The following is a 20082-nucleotide window of genomic DNA, read 5'->3' as shown; positions in this document are numbered from 1 at the left end:
GAAGGGCAGTGTCATACCATCAAGAAACATAACTGTGTCAGGCATATTTACTGAATTGCCCACCTTTTTGCAGTTATAAAATATTTATCAGAGGTTAACATTAAATACTACTGCAAGCATTTGCTTAAAATTTCTCATATGTCCTCAGGGTCAGTGGAATTTTCATACCATCACGGTCCATAACTTAAATTTGTCAAGCAATTTTACCGAAATATATAATATCCTCTTGTTTGACAAAAAATATTGGCTCAAGGTTTGATGCAAGTGTCCAGTACTATACAAGCTGAATTCCGAATAAATGTAGATCTTTCGAAAGCAAAGACATCAAACAGAATACAGAAAATAGCAGACTCGGTTTTATTGAGTTTGTTCATGGGCAGTAATGAAATATGTAACACTGCCCACGCAACTTTACACTTATCTGCGAGGTCAAAGGACCTTTTTAGCCCCATAGAATTATCACCTGTTTTTGGCCTATAAACGATTGGCTTATATTATACTATAGTGCGTTTTTATTGCCTAGACGGGGCGGAGCTTCATGCCAGTCTGACGCATTATTGTGCAGGGTAATGTAGTATGTTCCGCGAGTAATGTTGTAAATTCTATGTACATTTAAATTTGATTTTCTGATTTAAGGTAGTCTAAAACATCAGGGATCTGTTGAATAATATTTTCAATTGTGAACATATCAGATTCTTCGCACGAGTCAGTGCTCAGGATGAAGCAATGGTCTGTTTGCGTTGAAGATGTGGATTCTAGCAAAGTCATATTTTGGAAAACAGTTTGCATAGTATCTTCATCTTCTTCTGAACTCTCAATATCTAATATCCTCAGATTCTTCGAGCAATTTTTGAACATCTTTCACTGTTTTTTTGGTTCTGGAGCATTTTTAATGGGCAAAAAGCCTTTTAGCCTTGAAACTCTGTTTTTGTGTCATCATTTGGAATTAATGTCCGTTTTGAGTGTTTTAAATCTTTTGAAATAATTTTGAAGTCTTTTGAGTATGAAATAATTTCCTTTCTTTTTGAGTCGAATTTTGATTTTTTTTTTATCTTTAGATTGTTTTCTTCATGGGTTTACAAATTGTGAAAAATGAGTTTGTTTTCCAGAACTTGCAATTAATGCAGCTGAATTCTTTCATTTTGCCTGAAAATAAACCAAAAATGCTTTAATTGTATAATGTTCTTATTATATCCTATTCAATATATTTTACTTTGCACGAATTTTGATTGTCTATTGATAATTAATTGTCATAAATTCGTACTGGTCCCAGATGTAAATATGTGCACGCTAATTAAATGCACAGGTGCTTTTTTAATGCACAAATCAGTGACGTAATTAGCGACGTCATCTTAGGTTAACATACTTTAAGAATCTGCGTGGACAAAATTAGGAAAGCGTGGATATGGTTAAAAAACACATTTAAACCATTTGTATGCCGTAAATATCCTTTAAAGACGATAAAATCGAATAATTTTGATAGTATGTCGAATTTGCACAACAATGTTATATCTTGTCGTGCAAATTCGTCACCCCTAGCCAAGGTCATGCTTGGAAACCGGGGAATATTATTTGTTTCTAAATATCAACATCAAATATATTTCTGTTTGTATTTCGGTTAAGTAAAGTCAAAATGCAATTGTAAGAATAGTTTTACATACCTTAGCTCCGCTGACCATTCTTACAGAAAACTGTAACTACGATTTTCGTTCAAAATGAATTTGATTGTCGAAGTTACCCGATGCGCGTATCGGAAAAAGAAAGAATGCCTGTGTGATCAAAATGTTCTCATGATGTCATATATAAATATGACGTCATATAAATTACTTAAGAAAAATTATTCAAGGACATTATGGGTTTTTCCACGTGGATTTAATTCAGTGTGTCGAATATACACGACTGTCGAATTTTCCCGAAGTTACTCTAATTGGAAAGCACGATAACGGTGTCTCATAAGCCAAATTGACTGGCCCTTTCAACAGAGGTTGCACTATAATAAACAAGACCTTTACCTTTACCTTTTGTACACTAGGAATATGTTTGTTTTACATGTAAGATCAATTTTTAAAGCATTAACCCTCGTGAAAATATAATACATGTCGCGTTCGCTGGTGATATGTAATTGTAATAATATATTTTCACATTACACTCAAACAAATACTCCTTTGCATATTCATTTGTACAGATTCGAAGCCAGCGACCATGACCATCACGTGTTTTTTTTTTTTTTTTTTTTTTTTTTTGTTTCTTTTTGAAAGTATTAAACTTATTAATATTCAATTAAATTTCGTCAACATATTTATTAAATGATACTCTCGATGAAATTTACGTCATAAATTACAAATGGTTTGCCGAATACACCATACTTTTAATTTCAAAAGTTTGCACACCATGTGGGTCGGAAAGCACGCATATGTGAATCGCCATGTTTGAAATGTAAACAAAGGAATAAAAGTTACTGTTTTCATGTCTGAGGAAAAAATCAAACTGTGATTGTCAATGTTCCTGATACGGATGTATATGAATTATAAACATGAGCCGTTTCATCTTACAGGACTTACAAAAAACATAGTAAGCGATTGTTTATTTATTGTATTTATGTTCTGTACAGCACTATAGAGTCACATTAAGTATTCCCCTGTAACAATTACAGATCCGTCGTCCCATAGCTCAGCAACCGAGTCCTTACTTGGAAAATACTTTTTTTTCCCAAACAACAACAACATGTAAATATCATGTCAGCAAACTGAATATTTAGAGATACAGATCCTACAGACACCTATAAGCCGATTGTCACCTGGTATCATACAGACACAGAGTAAAGTCATGGTAGGACGTATGAATCTTGTTGTTTTTTGTCTTACAATCTGGGCAACGTCTTTGTTTACACTAAATGAACACTTTTCCGATGCACAGTTTCGGATACTCTTATTTGGTGATTGCCATCCTCATCCAGGTCCAACCTACAAATTTCCATGTGGTGTTTGCCACAAACCATGCAGGTCCAACCAGAAAGCCGTTGCATGCAATTCCTGTGATACCTGGTATCACATCAGCTGCACGAAAATGCCAGAAGCAGTCTACCGAGGCATAACATCGAATGTTAGCTGGATTTGCGTCACATGCGGTATACCTAATTTCTCGACTTCCCTCTTTGAGACCCACACATCAGACTCTATTGCCACCTCCATCGCTACAGAAAATTCTTATAGTATCCTGTTGAATGAGGGCCAACCTATGTCTCCAACCCCAGAGAGTCCACTGTCTACAACTACCCACAGTTTCAGTTCACTTGACAGTTCCATAGGACCCCCCCAACATACCTCATCCCCCTATCGCCCATCACCTCAGCCAGCGTCAGGTCATAGACAAAAGCCCAATACCTTCAGCGTCATGACTGTCAATTTCCAGAGTATGCGAGCGAAAAAGACAGCTTTTAGTCTTTTATTGGTTGAATCAAACCCTGATATCATCGTTGGCTCTGAAACCTGGCTGCACCCCGGCATATTTGAGAGAGAAGTTCTCCCACAAGGGTACAACATTATAGCGAGGAGAGATAGACAAACTGATCCGCATGGTGGAGTCATCATAGCAGCCAAAGAGAGCATCACTGGGTGCGCCATCAGTATACCAACAACAGCGGAATTTGTAGCAGCAAGTTTTGAGTGTCTTGGGAAAGAACCGCTCATAATTGCAGCAATATACAGACCACCAAGCAGCAACCAAGACTACATGGAGGAACTTTGTCAGCAAATCAGAACCCTTCACACTAGGTTCCCAAATTCAACTGTATGGGTCACCGGCGATGCCAATCTACCAGACATAGACTGGGACCACAACACCGTAGGTCGATCCACTTACAAACACCAGATCAACCAGTCACTTCTAGACACCATGTATGACACCAACATGGAACAAATTGTTAAATTTCCCACTCGTGGCAGTAACATACTTGACATCTTTTTGACAAACAGACCATCCTTGATCTACAAATGTAAGCCCATGCCTGGGCTTAGTGATCACGACATAGTCTTCATAGAAGCCAAGGTCCTCGCACCTAGAAAGAAACAACCACAGAGGAAGATACATCTATGGAAACAAGCCAAGACCAGTGACATGAGATCACAAGCCCAGACTTTTTCTCAAAATTTCACACTTGAGAACACGCCAGGCATAGACATCAACTCACTATGGAGTCAATTCAGCTCATTCTGCAGTGAAACCATCAACCATAATGTACCATCTAAAATGTCTTCCTCTCGCTACCACCAGCCCTGGATCACAAGAAAAATCAAACGATTATCCAGGAGGAAGAAACGAGCTTACCGACGAGCCAAGAAATCTGGAGATGATGCAGATTTTCGCCATTTTAAGGAGCTCCAGAAGAAAACCCAACATGAGACTAAACGGGCCTATTCCAAGTATGTGAATGACATGGTCACACCCGACACAGACAGGAACCCAAAGAGACTGTACTCATTCATTAACAGCCGACGCTGTGATAGCAGTGGTGTATCTCTACTGAAGAGAGTTGGCATCTCGCATAGCGACCCCAAAACGAAGGCCGAAATCTTGAATGAACAGTTCAGCAGCGTATTCACGGACGAAGACACTTGTAATATGCCCTCTATGTCTGGCAGCCCCTCTCCGAGGATGCAACCATTTACCATCCACTACAAGGGTGTCCAGAAATTATTGAACGACCTGAATCCACACAAGGCCCAGGGACCAGATGCCATACCATCAAGATTCTTGAAGGAATGCGCAGCGGAAATAGCGCCAGCCCTAACATTGGTGCTTCAAGCCTCACTACAACAAGGTCGAGTTCCTGATGACTGGAAACAGGCTTTGGTTACTCCTGTCTTCAAAAAAGGCGACAAAAGCTTAGCCTCGAACTACAGGCCCATCTCCCTTACCTCCATCTGCTGCAAAGTGATGGAACATATCATCCACAGCCAGGTCATGCAGCACCTAGACAAACATAACATCCTTTCTGACAACCAGCATGGATTCCAGAAGAAAAGGTCGTGTGACAGTCAACTTATCCTCACCATACAGGACCTTGCTGCAGCGCTTGACGAAGGGGAACAAATCGACGCGATCCTTTTGGACTTCTCCAAAGCCTTCGATAAGGTTCCGCACCAGCGACTCCTCCTGAAACTGGATCATTATGGGATCGGCGGCAACACCATCAAATGGATCCACAGTTTCCTCTCCAACCGTAGTAAACAGGTTCTTGTCAAAGGACATTCATCAACAGCTGCGCCTGTCACCTCCGGAGTACCACAAGGCACCGTTCTTGGCCCTCTTCTTTTCCTTTTGTACATTAATGACCTGCCACAGAAAGCGACATCAACATCTCGCCTGTTCGCAGATGATAGTCTCCTCTATAGGAAGATACGGTCACAGCAGGACACCATAGCACTACGAAGGACCTGGACCAGCTGCAACAGTGGGAAAAGGACTGGCAGATGGATTTCAACCCATCCAAGTGTGAGGTTGTTAGAATAACCAAAAGGAGAAACCCTATCAAAGCCACTTATACTATCCATGGCCATGACTTATCAGTAGTCACTTCCGGCAAGTATCTTGGTGTGACATTAACTGAGAACCTTTCCTGGAATGCTCATGTGGACGACAAGACCAAGAAAGCAAACAACACGCTTGGCTTCCTTCGACGCAACCTCTTAAGATGCCCACAGGGAGTCAAAGCCCAATGTTACAACAACCTGGTGAAGCCGGTAATTGAATATGCTTCAGCCGCCTGGGACCCTCATACCAGCAGAAACATCCAGCAACTGGAAGAGGTCCAGCGCAGAGCAGCCAGGTTTGTGATGGTGGATTACAAGACCACCAGCAGCACCAGCCAGATGATATCGAACCTTGGCTGGGATTCTTTACAACAAAGAAGATCAGACAGTAGACTGGTGATGATGTACCGCATTACACACGGCCTAGTAGACATCCGTAAAGACTTGTTCCTCCACACAACAGCACTCTCCACACGTGGTCACACCTTGCGATATGCACTGCCTTTCTGTAGGACTGACACTTACAGACGCTCCTTCTTTCCAGCCGGCATCTGATTGTGGAACCAGCTGCCAGAGCACGTCGTCGCAGCCCAGACCTTGGACACTTTCAAGGCAGGGCTTGCCAGTTGTCGCTGCTAGCTCTATGTACAGGGATTTTAACTGCTTTTACCTTTTTATACGCCCGAAGGGACGTATTATGTTATGACGCTGGTGTCCGTCTGTCCGTCTGTCCGTCCGTTAGCAATTTCGTGTCCGCTCTGTAACTCTTGAACCCCTTGAAGGATTTCAAGGAAACTTGACACAAATGTTCACCACACCCAGACGACGTGCAGAGCGCATGTTCCGGATGTCTCGCTTCAAGGTCAAGGTCACACTTAGGAGTCAAAGGTCATATCAGTTTGTTTCGTGTCCGCTCTGTAACTCTTGAACCCCTTGAAGGATTTCAAAGAAACTTGACACAAATGTTCACCACACCAAGACGACATGCAGAGCGCATGTTCTGGATGACTTGCTTCAAGGTCAAGGTCACACTTAGGGGTCAAAAGTCATATCAGTTTGTTTCGTGTCCGCTCTGTAACTCTTGAACTGCTGGAAGGATTTCAAAGAAACTTGGCAGAAATGTTCACCACATTGTAACGATGTGCAGAGCGCATGTTCCGGATGACTCGCTTCAAGGTCAAGGTCACACTTAAGGGTCAAAGGTCATATATGACTTTGCTTTGTGTATATTGCTCTGCATTGCAGTGCTCTTGTTTTTATTTGGCAGATCTCTTTTTTTGTACTTACAATAATTTTTTTTTGAATTACTTCCCTTTTATGTTACTATAAATAGCTTATTTTGAAACTTTTTTATTATTGGCCGTAGGGAAAAACCGAGACCACTTTTCTGTGGTACAACATGGATGGTACCTCCAATTTTAAGGTGTATTTTTACATACCTGTACCTGATAAGGATTTTTTTGTAGACTTTGAATTTTTTTTTTGTGGATTTGTTTTTTGATGTTTTCCTTTTGTTGTTCCAGTCCTTTGGGGCTTCAACAGTGAAGTTCTTAAAATTTTGCCCCCATCCTATGATGTAAGCCTTCGGGCGTATATTGCCCCGCTTGGCAGCGCTCTTGTTTATCCTGCACTGTTGCTCATCTCACAACGACCTTGTACATAGTCTTTTCATACGCGACGATGCTCCAGAGTGAGCCCTGCGTATTACCAGGAAGAAGAAGAAAAAGAAGAACCTTTGACCCTGAATTCGAGGACAAGCCGGGTTTGTGACATATACATGTCTGTTGTTGGGCTGGAAAAAAACTAGGTCCAAAATTTAAACTAAAAGCTATATTGCATAAATTCTTCGTTATTTCTGTGCATACAATTCGGTTGTTTCAAGGTTAGAATATCAGGAAATTACAGAAAATAAAACATATCTTTGAAAAAGTCCCGATCTTTCATCATTTGTTTGGTTGGCGCATGATTACAAATTTAATGTTAGTAGGCTGTGATGTCCATGAAGCCGTGTAAAGTGATAATTTTGATGACACGTTGGATTTATTTTATAATTGTGAGTGATCGTTAAGTGATCAGAAAGATCGGACAGTGGGATGTTATAAAAAAGTGATGCTTTATTTAGATTAGAAAGTGAAACGTACTATACAATAAGGAAATCCAAGGTAAAACACTACTTTTATTTCGTTTACTGAAGAAAACATGGCGGACATATTTTTGTAAAAGAGCGGTGCATGTGTGATTTGTGTAACAGAGTTTAACGACAATTTCTTAGAAAACTAACGCTCGGCTCATTTACACTGACATATCCTTGATTGATTAATATATATTTTGTACAAATATTACCGACTTACGGTACCAAAAACTTGCACTGAAAATGTCTATGCATTTTTTTCTAGTACACTGCTGGGACATGCTTTTGAGTGTTTTTGATACTTTATAATTTACTCAGAGATACATGTTTTCATTATTATTAGTTTCTCTTTGGTCCCCGTGCATTTCTCGTGTTGTTACGACAATCTCAGTTTTACATAGGAATTTTACAATGTCAAAATAGCATAGTCCTTAACCGATCACTACACTCGAAACCCGTTACAACGCTACTCGATATACCGCGGTCCTCGGTATAACGCTGTATGGCCTTGGCGCCCAAATTTTAGAGGGTATAAAAAAATCAAAAAAAAAAAAAAAATCCGCGGATGTTACTTAGTTTGATCATAACCAGCGTTAAAACTACAAGTACCTGTACTTTAACACCTTTCCATGCAAACTGTCACAAAAATCAATAATCGTCTGCTAGGTTACTTGTTTCACGGCTACTAAATGCTAGCGCCACCACCAAATTGTGGTGAGAGAAAATGAGCTATCGACGTTTCCGTGGTGCAGCTATCGCCCATTTCTATTTGTAAACACGTGAGTAAAATTTATATTTTATCTTATATTTTTATTGATAGAACGTTTTTCGAAAATCGGAATATGTAGTTCCATGTAACAACACTTTTACTACAGGTTGGCTGTTATTTCATTAAAATATTATGCAAATTGTGGTGCCAGGAGCTTTTCTCCTGAATCTGACAGTGGCATTTTTTCATATTGGCCAGTATTCAAACACCATTCCGATGAATAGACACACTATAAAAACATACCTGTGCATGCAAATGGTGTAAAAATAAATTACATGTATTCCTATACATCAAAGAATTACGAAAAACACAGTAAAAAGTTAAAACACAACTATTTTCGAAAGTGGTGGCGTTATCACTCAAGTGGTGGCGCTATACTGTAGTGGTGGCGCTGTTGTATATGATTAGTGGCTAATATATTCAACTTTAATATATGAAAATGTCTGTCTGCAAGCCACTGAAATTTCTACAATAATCGATGATATCAACCTATCCCACACTCTACTAAAATTACGTTACTCAACAAAATACATACATAAAATAATCTACATATATATGGATTCAGATTGTGCAACTAAGCTCTATTAAATTTATAATCATATTTAATCGATTGGAATTGAAAATGTACTGTATTCACTTTTCAGAAAGAATTGTGAAAGTAAGGTCTTTTGTTTACAATGACATGCAAACGACGTATAAAAACAAAGGGAAGTAACTTTCAGAATATTAATATAAAAATAAATTCTACACTATCTTCAAATTATTGCCTGGACACAAATCTTCGTTTGAAATAAAGGTATTGCTACTATTTTTCATGACCCGAATTTAAAGTACACTTACGTTTGTATTTAAGTACAATATTTAAAGGTTAGAAATAATTCTACATTAACATTTTAAACAAAGGAAAATATTTACCTTGAATACACGAGTCCCAAAGGTCTGTGAGTATTTTGTTCTTTTTTTTTCTTGGATAGAGAATGTTCCATAAAGGTAAATAAACTATGATCATGTTTTTCTTTCTTTAACAACATAATTATTTGCAGAAAAATTATCAATTAGAAAAAATATTGTGTTTGTTTTGTTCCTGACGCGTCAGCAGTTCGTATTATTGAATGTCGTAACAGCACCACCACTACTGTATAGCACCATCACTAGAGTTATAGCGCCACCACTTTTAAAAATCCTGGTATATTTCTTCTCACCCGAGATTCTATTATTCATGGTGTGTGCGTATATAATTATTTATCATTTCTGCACCATTTGCATACGCAGGTATGTTCTTACAGTGTGTCTATTCATCGGAATGGTGTTTGAATACTGGCCTATATGAAAATGTGCCACATTCAGATTCAGGAGAAAAGCTCCTGACACCACAATTTGCATAATATTTTAATGAAACAACCTGTAGTAAAAGTGTTGTTACACGGAACTACATTCTCCGATTTTCGAAAAAAGTTCTATCAATGACAATGACAATGACAATGACAATACTTTATTTGCTTCAAGGCCTCCGGCCCATGCAAGGTATATACAATATACATATACAAGCTTTCAAAATCTGTATAGTGTGCGTATATAGATATAAACATATAATATAACAGTGTTGCAATATGGGTATTTGTTTCATAAGTATTTACCTCCATCAATCTAACATCTAAATATCTTGCGCTAATAAAGTTTGTAAAAGTTTCTTTCTTTTTTCAAATGCATAATAAAGAAATACCGCTGTTGATTTTATCAGTTCTTCATTTCTTGTAGACATAAGAATATTAAATTTATTAACATCTGGGCGAGTATAACATTTGCTTGGTATATGTAGTACACGGAGATCTCTATAACATCCACAGCGCAACAGGAAATGGTACTCGTCCTCAACAGAATTGGTATCGCATAGTTTACATTTTCTATTTTCTCTTGCGGTATTAGTATACCTTCCTTTCTCAATTTCTAAATCCATACTACCTAATCTAAAATTAACATAAACGTATCTGAACTTTCTCAAATTAAGTACATGCAGGTATAGCTCAAATTCAAACTCATTTTTAAATTCTTTATAATGCACAAGTTTAGCATTTAGGTTTAAATTTACATTCCAATCTTGTTTATAAATATCCTTTAACCTATTTTCAAACATTTTTAAAAAGCCCGACTCATACTGCACATTTTGACTTAACCATACATGACCAAAACCATGACTCATCAAACAATTTTTAACAGCAGTTACCCAGTTTACATGCCCATTCGTATCATCATTTAGCATCATATTATAGCATTTCTTCACAAACCTATCATTGGGCATTTTCAGAATTTTCATCCAGTACTTAATTGACCTTTTGTATGTTGTTATGTATAATGGGTATCTACCACAGTCTCCTAAAATTGCAACATTAGATGTTTTCTGTTTAGCACACATAAACCTTTTACATGCGTAATACTGAGCACGTTCTAGTTCATCAAACTTATATATGCCCTATATTTCAGAACCGTATAGCAATTGAGGACAAACTTTACAATCAAAAATTTTAAAAAATACAGATTTTGACAATTGACCACAGTTGTATAGTGAATTTAGAATAGAGATTAATACTCTTTTTCCCTTTAACACATAGGTCATGAACCATACAATTCATAGATAACTGTCTAGTAAATGTCAATCCAACATAACCAAATTTATTTACAACTTCAATCTCAGTATCTTTATATTTCCATTTTTCATTCCTCGCAAGTACGCCGCCATTTTTAAAGACTACAATTTTAGTTTTGCCTTCATTTACTTTTAATTTAAATGTATCACAAAAATCTGACAAAATATTCAGTTGCCTTTGAAGGCCATACACTGTGTCTGCTAATAATGCAACATCATCTGCGAACATTAAAAGAAATAACTTAATAGTATCTGGGTGCAATTGTATACCACCTACGTTATTATTTGAAAGACATCGTTCTAGTTCATCTATAAAGAAACAAAACAAGATAGGACTGGCTAAACAGTCCTGTTTTAAGCCGATCGTACTTTGTATATATTCACTTCTTGAACCATTACATCTAACGCATGCCTTAACATTATGATACATACTTTGAAAACTTTTAAACAAATTACCTTTTATACCATTTTCCTTTAAAATATTCCATAGAATCTGCCTATTTATAGTGTCAAAACATTTTTGAAAATCCACAAAAGCAACATACAGTTTCTGTCTCTTTTTTTTTAAAATGCGATCTATAACAGACTTTAAAATAAAGGCATTATCAACAGTTGAATAACCTGTTTTAAATCCGGCTTGATTTTCCGAAATCTTATGATACATTTGTACATAAAAATTTAACCTCGAGACAAGAATTCCACAATATATTTTACACAAAACATTCTGTAACGAGATGCCTCTATAGTTCTCTACATTATTTACGTCTCCCTTCTTATGTAGTGTTATTATAATAGATTCACACCAACTTTCAGGATATTCCCCAGTAGTAAAAAGCCTATTAAACAATTTTACTAAAATATGAATAATACTCTCAATACCATAAATAAAGAATTCAGGCAATATGTTATCTGGACCAGGTTTTTTCCCTTGCTTGAGATGCTTTATTGCGAGTCTAACTTCATCTTCTAAAATTTCTGAATTAAATATATAATTTTCAATATCATTATTTGGTTCATCTATCGAAATGTCAATGTTTCCTATATTGTTTTCGTTTGCAACTGCAGGATTTAATAGACCTTCAAAATGTTCTATCCATTGAGAAGTGCTTATATTATTACTTCTTGTTTGATTATGACATGTAATTTGTTTAAGTTTTGACCAAAATGATCGTTGGTCATTTACTACATTTGTAAGCTGATTTAACTGTTTCACATAAAACTGTTTACACTTATTTTCACATAAATTTTTGAAATCTTTCCTAGCCTGTATGTAAGACCGAAGATTTTCATCATTTCTTTGTTGTCTTTATTTTCGCAATTTTTGATACTTTAAACGTTTTGAAATTATACATTCTTTATCAAACCATCTTGGATTTTTATCAGCAGTTCTCGCTTCAAAAGAATGTTCAAACTGTTTACCAACTTCTCTTAACATTTCAACAAAGTTAGATACGGTGTCATTAATATTATTCTTTGGGTTGTCTATTTCAAATAAAAGTTTGTTAAGTACATCCTTTGAGAATGTCTCTTCAGCTTTATTTTGAAATGACAGTTTATGTGTACAGTTTAGTTTATATACAGTCTCTTTTATATGAAGAGAGTTCTCTTTATTATATTTTTTAACTGGAACGTTTAATTCCACATTTATTGGAAAATGTACAGATTCACCTCGTTCGGCTACACAAAAATTATTTATAAGATTTACAATATCCTTAGAAACCAAACAATAATCTATAACACTACAGCCATTTGTTGATGTATCTGTAAAGTTACCAATATCTTTATCTTCACCCATCCTACCATTCATAATATATAATGAAAAAATCTTACATAATTCTATCAATTGTCGGCCTTGTGTATTAACAATTTTATCACAAGACTGTCTATTTTCATTGATAGGGCATTGAAAAATATCATTATATTGTTCCAATAGTGTAATATTATTTTCACTATTTATACAATCACTAAGTTCGCCACACCTGGCATTTAAATCGCCCATCACTAATATGTTACATGCTTCATATTTGCTATTTACTGTTAACATGAGATCCTCAAAGAGGCTTATACCCTTTGCTTCTTTATGAACATAAAAAGAAGATTCAAGAGGTGGTAAATACAAGAAAACTAAAAGTAAATCATTAGCCAAATTAACCAAACTTTTGTTAATAGTAAGTGTTATACCGACACAGCAATCTACTTCTATCTGTTTTACAAATTCTTTTAATTCATTTCTACAATATACTGACATGCCACCCATTGCTCTACCATACCTAGCATATTTTATAGCTGGCAAAAAGAAACAAGTATGTGTGTCAAGTAAATATTTCGTTTCTTCATTATTTTCTTCCCAGGTTTCAGCAAGCGCAAATATATCAAAAGATTTTAGATATACAACAAAGTCTGTAAATTTAATTTTCTTCATAAACCCCTCAATATTCCAGTATGCTATGTTAATAAAGTTTTTATTTTGGCCTCGGCCGAACCCCTAGTCTACATCTATGTCCCTGGATTCATCATTGTCGCTACGCTCATCATCTGTGCTTTTGCCCTGGTTTATGTCCATGTTATAGTTAGCAATCTACCCAGGTGCCCGCTCGTGATGAAATAGTGCACGGAGGGGCACCTGGGGTCTTCCTCCACCATTAAAGCTGGAAAGTCGCCATATGACCTAAAACTGTGTCGGTGCGACGTTAAACCCAACAAAATAAATAAAATAAATAGTTAGCAAACTGAGTTTTTCTTTTAGCATTTACGAACAACCTTCCATTTTCTCTCTTGTTATCATTAGGTCTGATGTGCAATTTTCCTTTAAAGTAGTAACCTATCTTGCCACGCTCCTTCAAATTAGCCAGAGTGAATCTTTGCCTTGTAGTTAACTCTTCCGAAATTCTAATCTTTTTCAATCTTAACTGCTCTCTGCCTTTAAAGAGCTTGTGTTTATCACTGACATTTTTAAATTTTACAATTACCATTCGATGAGTATTTTTGCCAGATTTACCAACACGATAAACTTCACAAAGAGATTCCGAATTCCAAGTATCGTTGGGACAAGCTATTTTGCAGACATTTTCAATAACTTTAGATTTTAAATTTGCCTCAGTTTCATCTATAGATTCTTCTAATCCAAAAACTCTAAAGTTAGCCTTTTGTGATTGCCGCTCCAAACTTTCAACTGCATCTTCTAATTTCTCAAAATAGTCTAATTTTTCTTCGTATTTATCATTAAGAGAATCAATATCTAGTTGCATCATGTCTCTATCTGCCCGTAAATGATCCATGTTAACATCTAACCTTTTAATATTATCTTGTATTTCTAACTGTTTCTTATCAATTATATCAACTCTGGCTTTCATTTCATCACAAATAAGCTTCACACTTCCAACATCTGTTTTAATCTTGGATATATCTGACCGAACACTCTGAATTTCGGTTTTTATCTTTTCTCCGCTTGCTTGAATAGCTTCCAGAATCTCTTCTTTATCAGAAACTGGCCCTGGATTTAACTTGACATCTCCTGCACGTAGAAGTAAGCTAGAAGAAAGGCTACTGTACTTATGTTCCGTCCATAAGGTTTCATGGTGAATACAAAGTTTTTTAAATAAATTCTGCGGGATCAAGCACGTATCAGATGGAAAATTATCCGATTTAGATAATGTTGCCATATCGAGGACAGTTATCAATAAAAACATAAGATAAAATATAAATTTTACTCACGTGTTTACAAATAGAAACGGGCGATAGCTGCACCGTGGAAATGTCGGTAGCTCATTTCTCGAACCTTGGACCCCCACGACAGCGTTATAACAGGGTCCCAGTGTACTTGTTTATCATCACAGTTCAGTCTTTCTGTCAGGCCATAAAGTATCAAGTTATTTGGTCGGCCTCTAGATCAATTGTTTTATATGACAGCATTTTTATTATTAATTTTGTATATCAATACATTTTTAGCTCACCTGTCACATAGTGACAAGGTGAGGTTTTGTGGTCACCCTTCGTCCGTAGTCAGTCTGTGCGTCCGTCAACAATTTGTCTGCACGATAGTGATTTCTATCTAGATAGGGTAGATTCTTTTATGTCAAATTACCTCCCTTTATTTCAAATTAAAATTGGTATATCTCCGTAACAAATGAAGATACTGACCTGAAATTTCATTTATGTGAACAGATTTATTTGGCAGATCCTTCTTTTGTTGACTTACAATAATTTTCTTTTTAATTACTTCCCGTTTACGGTATTATAAATAGCTTAGTTTTAGTAACTTTTTTATTATTGGCCATAGGGAAAAACTGAGACCACTTTTCTGTGGTACACGTCATGGATGGTACCTCCAATTTTTAGCTCACCTGAGCCAAAGGCTCATGGTGAGCTATTGTGACCGCTCAATGTCCAGTGTGCGTCGTCCGTCCGTCAACATTTCCTAAAAAAATCTTCTTCTTGAAAACCACTGGGCAGAATTACACCAAACTTCACAGGAATGATCCTTTGGTGGCCCCCTTTCAAAATTGTTCAAAGAATTCAATTCCATATAGAACTCTGGTTGCCATGGCAACCGAAAGGAAAAACTTTAAAAATCTTCTTGTCCAAATCCACAGGGTCTAGGGCTTTGATATCTGGTATGTAGCATCATCTAGTGGTCCTCTACCAAATTTGCTCAAATTATCCCCCTAGGGTCAAATATGGCCCCGCCCCGGGGGTCACATGGTTTATATAGACTTATATAGGGAAAACTTTGAAAATCTTCTTGTACAAAACCACATGGCCTAGGGCTTTGATATTTTGTATGTAGCATCATCTAATGGTCCTCTACCAAGATTGTTCAAATTATCCCCCTAGGGTCAAATATGGCCCCGCCCTGGGGGTCACATGGTTTATATAGAGTTATATAGGGAAAACTTTGAAAATCTTCTTGTACAAAACCACATGGCCTAGGGCTTTGATATTTGCTATGTAACATCATCTAGTAGTCCTCTACCAAGATTTGTCAAATTATCCCTCTTGGTTCGAATATGGCCCCGCCCCGGGGGTCCCAAGTTTCATAGAGACTTATATAGGAAAAAGCTTTAAAAATCTTCTTTTCAGAAACCATATGGCCTAGGCTTTTGATATTTGGTATGATGCATTGTCTAGTAGTCCTCTATCAAAATTGTTCAAATTATGCCCCTGGGTTTAAAAGAGGCCCCACCCTGGGGTCACTTATTTATTATGTTAGTTATATAGGAAAAATACTTAAAAATCATCTGATCCTATTTCCAAGACTATTTGGTTATAATTACCTGATGACCCCAAGTCACTTGATTGTGACCTTGACCTACTGACCTACTTTCTTGTTTTTTTTAGATACAGCCTTGAAATATTGATGACTTACACAGTTTTGCACACAAATCTTAAAACAGACCATGATGTGACCCACTGACTTCCCTCTTGTTTGAATTATGCCCCTGGGGTGAAAAGAGGCCCCACCCCAGGTGTCACTTGATATATGAGTTATATAGGGAAAAATACTTCAAAAATTATCAGATCATGTTTCCTGGACTGTTTAATTATAATTACTTGATGACGCCAAATGATAAGGGTCACCTGACTATGACCTTGACCTACTGACCTACTTTCTTGTTTTTTAAGGTACAGCCTTGAAATTTGGATGATATGTACAGTTTTATACACTAATCTTAGAATTGACTTTCAGTGACCATGAATATGACCTACTTACCTTCTTTCTTGTTTTTGAAGCTTTAGCAAAGAAATTTGTTCATTTAGGGAGCAACTTAACTCAGGTGAGCGATATAGGGCCATCATGGCCCTCTTGTTAGGTGTATTTTGACTTTTTTTTTTCTTTTTGGTTAAATTTCTTTCCTTTGTTTTTCCTGTCCATTGGACTTAGATATTTTTTCTGAGGACCTTCTTGTCCTCAAGTGCAATGATAACAGGTGAACAATATAGGGCCATCATGGTCCTCTTGTTTTTGTACACGTCACACGTTCATGTGTACTTATCATTTATTTTTATGTGGTCACCAAGTATGACTCGTGTTTCTCCTCCAGTGACTTGAGTTTTGAAAAGTTTTTGTACCCCCGACAACAAGTTGTAAGAGGGGGTGGGTATACTGGTTTCAGGTTGTCTGTCTGTCCATCCGTCCGTACATCTGTCTGTCTGTCCATCCATAGACACAATCTTGTGCACACCATCTCTCCTCATTCACTTGACACAGTTTAATGAAACTTCACACAAGTGATCAGTAACATCAGAAAAAGAAATTGCAGAGTTATGGGACTTTGTTTTTTGTTAATATACTATATACGTAGACACAATCTTGTGCGCAACATCTCTCCTCATCCACTCGACACAATTTAATGAAACTTCACACAAGTGATCAGTAACAACAGTAGTTGTGCATGGGGCATGTTAGGTTCTTTCAGAAAATTTTTTTGCAGAGTTACGGGACTTTGTTTTTTGTTACTAAACTATATACATAGACACAATCTTGTGCGCACCATCTCTCCTCATCCCCTTGACACAGTTTAATGAAACTTCACACAAGTGATCCGTAACAACAGTAGTTGTGCATGGGGCATGTTAGGTTCTTTCAACGACAAAAATTGCAGAGTTATGGGGCTTTGTTTCTTGTTAACATACTATGAACATACAGTCTGCATATGCAGTCTTGTGTGCACCTAATCTTCCAAACCCTTGCACACAATTTAATGAAACTTCACACAAGTGATCTGTACTAACCCTAGTTGTGCATGGTGCATGTTACGTTCTTTTAGATAAATATTTTGCATAGTTATGGGATTTTGTTTTTTTGTTACTATACTGTATACATACAGTCTATATACATACGGGGGGTACATTCATCACCTTTAGTGATAGCTCTAGTTATTTCTAGTTTCAAAAAATGTTACAAGTTTTTCATCAGTGAACAGTTTCAAAAGTTCGTAGCTGTCAACACTTTTTTTCTTCTTTCTTTTTCTATTGTTTCGAACCAGGTATTTTCAAAGGTTTCACCCCACCCAGTGCCTGTTGTATATGTTGTGTATTGGTACATTTACCTCAATATTTGCACCTATGTCTGAGTCCATCTCTGTATCATACTTTGCATCTGCCATTTTACAATGATTTTGAACACAAAATACTAATGGTCTCGAGTTCTATTATCATGATTATCCACAAGAAAAGTTTTTCTGTCCCACTTATTTTTTCTTGACCACAACTGACTGGAAGTTTCGAAGGTTTTGACTGGGGATCAAGCGGTCGATCATACATGTTCATTGCACCATTGGGTGGTTATTTTTGGAAACTAATAATAGTAGCATCGAAATTCCAGAGATATAAATCGGAAAATCATGCATGGTGTCAATTGCTGTTACGGAAGGCTACATAGACAATGTAAATTAAAAATAAACAGAAGTAGGGATAATGTTGATAAAATACCGGTATTCCCCGATGGTACCGCGGTATCGTACCACAGGAAGATGGTACCACGGTTACCGGTATACCGGTAATACCGCGCACCTCTACATCAAAGTGTGTGTGTTGGTGGTGCCAGGAGAGAGGGGTTGGGGATTTCTTGTTATACAAGCTTTTGTTGAAATAATTTGTACAGTGTTGAATTATAAACAACTTAAGTTTGAAATAAATATACTGTGAAATCATTAATATTCGTGGGGGACTAATTTTCGTGGTTGAGTCAATCCACGAAATTTAATCCCAACGAACAAGTAAAATTCCCATTCATTTCATGTTCCACAGTTGAAATCCACGAATTCACATCCCCACAAAATCGCCGTTTTGACCAAAACCACGAAATTTTATGCCCACGAAATTAAATGATTTCACAGTAAGCTGTAACAATACATGTACAGATCAAAATTATCTGCTTTGTTTAAGTGGTTTATCTCTATCAATCATCAGAGTCAGAAATAGAAAATCCTCTAAATTTGGTCAGAAGAAAGGTCAGGGGCCTCTATGGGTGAGTGGCTAAGGTCTCCAGCTTTAATATTGAGATCTCTGGTCCTCACCACTTTGGGTTCAAAAACCTTTACATGACTTCTTATGACCCAATTAATAGACTTTCACCAAACTTTGTCTGTAGCAACCTCAATTTATTTTGTTCAAATGGTTCTGCTTTTACCTTTTTATGTAAACAGCCATGAACTGCTTGATGGATGGTTACAAAACTGTCTGAAGAATCATTGCATGGATGTCTCTCAACTTCTTGCTTGTCTTCATTCAAAGGGTGGGGTGGTGGGGGGGGGGTCGCAAGAGCTAAAAAATATAAAATCCTTAAAAGTTGGTCAGAAACATGGTAAGGAACCATCATGGCCACAAGGTTAAGGTCCCTGGCACCTCATTGCTTTGTGTTCAAAATAGAATCCTTTCTTGTGAGGAAGCTCTCCTAACCTTACACATGGTTGGTGGTTTTGCTTATGTGTGAGATTGTGTCAGCAAACAAGTTTTAAGGGGCACCTGGGGTATTCCTCCAAATGTTGCTATGTGACCTAAAGATGTGGCAATTAACAAAATAAAACTACAAAGAAGTGGCCTTCATGGTCGAGTGGTTAAGGTCGTTGACTTCAAATTTCTTGCCCCTCATCGATGTGGGTTCGAGCCTCACTCGGGGCGTTGAATTCTTCATGTGAGGAAGCCATCCAGCTGGCTTATGGAAGGTTGTTGCCCGCTCGTGATGAAATAATGCACGGAGGGGCACCTGGGGTCTTCCTTCACCATTAAAGCTGGAAAGTCGCCATATGACCTATCATGTGTCAGTGCGACGTTAAATCCAACCAAAAAAAACAAACTACAAAGAAGCAAGGTACAGGTCCTCCTGGTTGAGCAAGTTGTTCAAGTTCTTTCTCATATGGAAGTGGGTTTTAGATGAATTATTTACGGACATCATGACCTTGTTCTTCAAAGTCACTTCTGTATTCTATACCTAAGTCTTTTGAATACATGTTCAAGTTTAGACTGCCTTGTTTAGAGGGCGTGGACGGTAGCATGCATTTCCACT

Source organism: Mercenaria mercenaria, unplaced genomic scaffold, assembly GCF_021730395.1.
Source record: "Mercenaria mercenaria strain notata unplaced genomic scaffold, MADL_Memer_1 contig_3740, whole genome shotgun sequence".
Lineage (NCBI taxonomy): Eukaryota > Metazoa > Mollusca > Bivalvia > Venerida > Veneridae > Mercenaria > Mercenaria mercenaria.
This window is presented reverse-complemented; position numbering follows the sequence as displayed.